This window comes from Glossina fuscipes, unplaced genomic scaffold (genome assembly GCF_014805625.2).
Source record: "Glossina fuscipes isolate IAEA_lab_2018 unplaced genomic scaffold, Yale_Gfus_2 150, whole genome shotgun sequence".
NCBI lineage: Eukaryota > Metazoa > Arthropoda > Insecta > Diptera > Glossinidae > Glossina > Glossina fuscipes.
The window spans coordinates 106,952-114,024 of NW_023998493.1; the positions used below are offsets into that span (position 1 = coordinate 106,952).

Below are 7,073 nucleotides of genomic sequence, written 5' to 3' on the forward strand. Positions count from 1 at the left end.
GAATTTTCTCTTTGTTCACTTCCATTTTTAACACGCTGTAACTCACAACTGAATGCACCAAACAAAAAACAGCAAAAGAATTTTTTTTACTGCGAAATGTACAGTATGTAAATGTACAGTATCGGAAATTGTTTGATCAGTGCAGTCATCTACCAAAAAATAATGGATTTCTTTTTCCCCAAACTAATATATAGTGGATTTCATGTAATCGTCAACGCCGCTCTTAAAAATACCAAGGGCATAAGTTTCGTTGATGTTTGTGATTATATAGTTCTGTTCGGGACTAGCATTTGTACCCGGCCCTTTTATTTGAACATTATTGAATTCGGTAATAATATTCCAAATCTTATCATTGTAATCAGTTATATTACCGCTTTGTGTGGTTTGGCTAAGCAAAGAATGCCATTGGAGTATTGCAATGTTTGATTTATACCTATTTTCTAGTTCGGTTTTAATCCTTAAACGGTTTTGGGGTGTCAGTGGATGTGAGAGACGTATGAACATTATAGTAGCTTAGTTTGCTATGACAAGCGCCTTTGTTTCTGCGGCTAGCGTGTTGTGAATTATTTCAGCTATTTTTTAGAAGGCGTTAAGTGCTTTATAGCCGCCTGAAAAGAGTGGTACGGTTTTATTTTTTATACTGCTTTGTTGTTTTTGTAATGATTATTCTGCTTTATCTTCTATTTTGGTTTGTTCTTTGCCTAATAATTCTTTGCTCTCTGTCTGTTCTTCTTCCTTCTTTTATTATATTAACTCTTTCCTTACAATTTTTTATTTCTTCTAGTTTGTTTTCTATAGTTTCTTGTGCGTAGATTTTTTTACCTAACTTTTTTATATTAATTTTAAGCCCATCTATGGAAATATTTATCTGTCTATCCTTTCCATTTGTAGGGGTTTATGAAATTCGTTTAATTACGTTTATGTTGAAATAGTATTTATAGTTTTTTTTTTGTTTGCATACCGGTTTTTGTGAACACTTATTTTACAAATTGTATAGAATAAAATTGTTATTATTAATATATAAATGTAGATTTTCCTTATGTGAACTGTATATTCTACAAATCTAAGATCAATCGTTTGCATTTGATATGCGTTTGTATATGATGTTATTTTTTTGTTGCAAATGCTTTAAGATTTTAAACGGTACATATATAAGGGCGATTGTTATTACTAGATATATATTATCTTTTATATAAATAGTTGAAATATTATTTTCAAAATTTTTAATATCTGACACATTTATATGCATAAGAAACATTTTGAATTAGTTTCTGCGGTCATCGAGCCACTTCTCCAATTTGCATATTTCTAACCAATAATTGAATGCAGTGTGCCCAGGTATTGATTGCTGCATTAGTGTTTAAAATAGTTCAGTCTTTTGTCCTAGGATGTGCGTGATTTCCTGCCCCTTTTTCTTTGTTGTCTTTTGAAGTATTTTCTTTGGACCTTGTGCGTCTATTCGGATATATGTGTAATATTTGGAAAGCGAAAAATGGCAGGGTTTTAGCAGCATGACGTAAAGATGTTAATCAAAAATTAAAAGAGTGGCAGCATCGAAGGTAGGATCGTAAGTTTGTTCCGTGGAATCAAAAAATTTGCCGACTTCGTTCTCAATCATTCAACAGCTCTTTATAAAAAAGCCTCTCTATATAATTGAGAAAATAAAAATTCCATACAATTGAGAATGCCTTTAGAAAATAAACGCATATTCGTTCTCATTAATTTTGCATGTATTGTAGGCCTTTAAAAAATGAGCGTATACAATTATCAAGAATTTTGCATGTATTGTGGGCCTTTAAAAAATAAACGCATATTCGTTCTCAATCATTCAACAGCTCTTTATAAAAAAGCCTCATCGATGCGAGATTAATGTGTATATTCGTACTCAATAATTTCCGTATACAAATTCTATAAAATTGAGAAAAAATTGGGGAAAAATTGACAGGTTATTGCCTAGTTCGCAGGATTGTTGCCATAAAATTTAATGTGTGGCTGGATTTGGCAGGATTGCCATGTGTTGTATTGGAAATTTATGGATAGTAGTAACAAAGTGAGACCAATATTATTGTATAATTGAAATTTATTTCATCCGTACGCTTTTCCTTCATTTTTCTGTTTGCACTGTTTAACAATCTCATCTTCAAATTGTGCCACCCTCGTTGGTGATCCTAAAAACGTTTCGAATTGGTTGCCATTCTCGTTTTCTCTCTTTTTCTTCTTCTCTTTGTCTTCCTTGCAAATATTTTTTCACTAGATCCGTCAATTTGCACATTACTTCCAAAAACTTATGATTTCCGTTCCTCTATTTGCAAGTTCCAGATATCCTTCCAAAATTACTTTTGCTGCTGTTCTGAGAATTATTAATAGGAATCAATTCTACGGACGGTTTAATGTTCAAAAGTGTTCCAGCTCTGTAAAAAGACATGTTATTTAAATACTAATACACATGCTTACCTTCAACGCTATGAAATCTCCTAAAAAATGCAGTGTCGTCTATTTTCCATTTAGATCCTTCAGAAGAGTAAGAACTGCCTGAATTAAATTGAATTGAATATGAATGCCCCTGGTAAAGTGCTTTTTAACGTCTTCTATCTTTGCAATTTTCGTCTGGAAAATATATAAGCCGAAATCAACTGATTATATCTTTTTCATACTATACTTACTGAACACGCTCATTTCTTTGGAGCTTTCCAGCTCTTTGCTTTTAATGCTAGGCCCTTGTTGTACGCTGTGTTTATTAGCCCCCTTTTTTTCAGTCAATTCAACTTTGGTCACACAACTTAGTTTCACTTTAATTAATTTGGTTTAAATTTATACCAATTAATCTAATTCACTTTTTCTTCTTCTCCACAATAAAATTGATAGTAAATAAAAATTCAAATGATTATTTTAAAACCGTATTGTGCTTAAAATAGTAACCATGTTTCTTTTGTTTTTTGTTTTGATAAATACGTCACTGTTTTGATTGTCGGTGGTGATGCACGCAGAAATTTGAAAATTTTTCCAAATATTTGCATCGATGCAGTATTCATATTCAAATAAACACTCACAATGATATAAAACGCGAAATTTGGTTTTTGTGTTCAATGCTTTCACCTCTTTAATTGTAGTCAACGTTACCAGTTAATAGCTGCTGGTTGTGTTAAAGTGGTTGAATCTGTTCCGTTTCATGCCGTTTTTGTAACAGATTCATTGTAAATGGTTGAAAAATTCTTGTAGCACATGTGATGTGGCATGTAGCAAAGAACGCCCAATTGTGTACATAAAACCGCGAAGATTGTGTTAAGTGCGAGCACAACGCTTGCATTGTGTATGATTGAAACCTACGCATAAGGTAACTTATTGTTAAAGTAAATTCATATGTCTAGTGCGCATAAACTGATAAAATGCTAAATTAATTGCATGAACAATGTCTTTGCAAAATAGCTTGAAACAAAACACACTTAATAAAGCGAAGAAGCAAGAATTGTGTTTGCGCCTTAATTGTTCAAACCCTAATTTTCTGAAAAGATCAAACGCCAAAAAAGTGCCATAATTGTATTCATGGTAATACAAAGAAGCGATTTAATGTATTTGAACAAATTACACAAAATTTGTTCGACAAATGTTTGGCAAATAGCAAGCAACAAAAATTTTGAGGTTAGTAATTTGTGAATGTTGAAAATTTATGGAGATTATTTTAAGGATTTTATATTTTTAGAGAACGAAATTACGGTGGAGGCATTATTTTGTGCACTCTGCGTTATTGCCTTCATTGTTAGTCTTACGAAATGTTTACTAATTTTGCTGTCATCCTCGCGTTTGCGTAATTTTGTTTTACCGGTCAGAACATTATTGCAGTGTGATAAATGAAAAGAAGAGAAGAACCAGGAACAAAATTCGTTTTGTGCAATCGTAAAAAAAAAAACTCCTTTAATTCTTCTTATTAACAACACCTTACGTTAATTATCGTGCGTGCATTTAAAAGTAGGCGTTCTGTATTTTTTTAAGACGAATGGAAGTTTTTATAAAAATTTTATAGTTGCAGTTAAAAGGCTTAAGAAAAATATATGGAGAGTAATCTGCTATCGGTATGTGCCGTAGTCTTCATTCTTTCGCCCTTCAAATTTCTGTGCACGTTGATTGAAATTCATGATATAATCTTACGGGATGAACGCAGCTTGCGCTAATGGGCGCTTCGCTAGGCGAGCAGATATTCAACATGGCTGCTTACGGCAAATGGGCATATTTTAAAGAAATGAAAACTTCGTACGAGAAAGAAAGCAAAAGTAAATGTACCTACGGCTTGATAAGAACATGCACTAGGAGACCGTAACCTGAAGTGCGAAAAATTTAAATTCAATATATCCTGAGAGTCTAAGAGGAGTTATCTGAAACATTTCGTAGTTTCACATAAAACAGTTGAACAGTCATTGCCGTGAAAAGTATATATCTGCAACTTCATTAACACTATAAATTGTTTGCCCACATTTATAAAATTGCTCGTGGAATTCAGAAGCAGACATTTTTTGGACCAAGCAGACGGTTTAACTGATTATTTAAGAATTATCGACAAACAGCTAACATGGCAGTTCGTTTCATTCATAAAATTCGCAAATACTCTGCAGCCCTCTGCTCATTGACAACAGGGGATTTTATGTGTAATAATGTACAATTACATATAACCAACAATGTTTATTCGGAGATCCGGCGAAATATGTCTTCGCAATCCTTCCTTGCGACTTTAAGGTAATCTTTTTTCAGTCTCTATTTCACGAAAATAATTCTAAACCTATGTTGATTAAATATTAACCCAATTAAATGAAATTCGATAGTTTTTAAGAAGTTGCTCAAGTAGAGTTAATTATGAAAATTTGATAGAAGTACGTCGAAATATTTATATGTAATTATCATATACCATAATAATTGTCTCACATGTTGCAATGAGCAAATTAAGCAATTGTTTACTAATTAGTATGTAATGTACTTACGGTGATTTGAACAAACCAAGAGATAAAAGTGTCATGCAATTATAAATGAACGTTTTCTAGTACATAAGTAATAGATGAAATTTAAGAGAGTCATTCGTTATTAGGATTAAGTAAAGATTTATAATCTTATATGGAAAGGGGCATGTTATAAATTAGTCACGAAGATTTTTTTTGCCCCGTGTTCGACGACAGATGAGGAAAAGTTGAAGAATTTGCTTTTAATTCGTAAAACTAACGCGGCTAGATTTTTTTTTTATATACTTTGGTAGTGTTACCTCATACTGGTGTTTTCAGATGCCAACATTTGCGAGAAGTAGTAATATTAAAGCATTCACGTTGTACGTTAATTGGTCCTAGCATTTAAACTATGAGAGAAGATGTGCTTTCGTTATAGGTCTATTATTGCGGTGTTAAGTTTTTAATACCCACGAAATTCCATACAAAATTGGTCGCTGTGTTGCAAAGTCTCGGGGTATATGTCTTGCGTGATACCGCATATCTTTTTCTCTAGAATTATCAGACTATTTTCCAAGCTCCCATTAAATTTAGCTTCGAACTTTGAGAAACCATTTTTAATTTGTAAGATAATGCCTTCTCTATCCTAGCCTTATCGCAACTAGTGCAAGTACATTTAAAGGTGGTGTTTTTGGCGTAGACAAAAAATTTGTTGTCCAAAACACCGGCACAACAAAAGGTCAGTTTACAAACAGCGCAGTTCACGCCATTTTAGCCCACGGCTAAAGCTTAAACGCATGGAACACAACGACTCTCCGATGGGACTACGATTAATAAAAATAAGATATGTTGAATAAATGCATCAGCACATATACTACACCTGTCAGAACTGTCAGAACTACTAATTAAAGAAGTTCTATCCCTAGAGAGATGTGGTATTAGAATCAATTTTTTCTTCAAGACGTGTTAATGTCAATTGTTCACACGTCTCTTAAATATTTAATCTTAAATACTTTACGTATCTCCCCTGCTAACGATCTCAAGCTGCTTGAATTGTTGCTGAATATTACAATATCACCTACAAAAACAGCTACGAAAATTTTTTCATCTTTGTTCATCTTATATCAAACGCACTGCTTACCCTCCCTTTTTGACAAATTTAAGCTAAGTAGTTTAGCATTGAGCGTTTCATTCCAGACACGTCCCGAGTGTTTAAGGCCTTAGAAGCAAATTAATAATTTACATATCCCTTCCTGGACAACAATTAAAGCCAATAGAGGCGCATTGGTTTCATTATAGTTTACACATTTTGCTGTATACAGCCCACGCTACCAATTCCACTTGTAGATTTTCGCTTGAAGTTCTATTTATTTCTTATGACTTCTTTGCTCATTGGAGTTCGGATTCGCTTTGCTTGCATTTCCTGCGGAACGTCGGCTCTGTACTACTTGCGTTTCTTCAGCAATGATACCTTCAACAACATATTAATTTTCAAGGAAAAGGAAGGTAATGCGAAGATTAGATAGATATTGCCATAATAAAACAAGTGTATGATGATGTAGCACGAGTAGAAAAACACATTTCAAGGAATGCTCGCTTTTCCCATTTTTGTTCCCATTTGAAAAAAAGACACTCATTATGTTGGAATTAAAATTTCAAGAGAATTGAGCGTGCAGATTTTACATTAAGTTTTATTGGCCGTGGTTATATTGTTTATAATCTGAATTACCTTCGATGTCTGCTCTTTTTTTCGGTAGCGATTCAACGTAGGCAATACTCTCCTCTGAATTGGTACACTCATTAATTTCTCATAATGTGCGACAAAAAGTCTTATCCTTTTCTTCAAACAACTTCATTGTTTTCAAAAAATAGTACATCTCTACTAATAAGTCTTTGTTTGAATTTCAGTTTGAATTGCATCCAAAAGCACGTAAAAGTTTTACATTTGGTTCGTAAGAGTATTGTTTAAAACCTAAATTTATTTAACACTATCAACTGGTCTCAAATACTTGATCGTATTAGGATTATAAATTGTATTGGATAAAAATTAAATAAACTTGCCGTAATTTCCAGATCTAAATTTAATCTTAAATAATAGTACTATATAATTGACTGAAAATTGTTAAGATTTAGTCGCGGAAAAAACTC

The 7,073-nt window shown here is 32.8% G+C and overlaps 1 long non-coding RNA gene across 1 annotated transcript; it reads left to right on the top strand.

The window, feature by feature from the left end:
* Window positions 1–3,527: 3,527 nt before the first annotated feature.
* On the top strand, window positions 3,528–5,935 carry LOC119641531. The gene is made up of 3 exons (XR_005247846.1): window positions 3,528–3,639; window positions 3,701–3,966; window positions 4,022–5,935. It is a non-coding gene; the product is annotated as an uncharacterized LOC119641531 (long non-coding RNA).
* The last annotated feature ends 1,138 nt before the right edge of the window (window positions 5,936–7,073 follow it).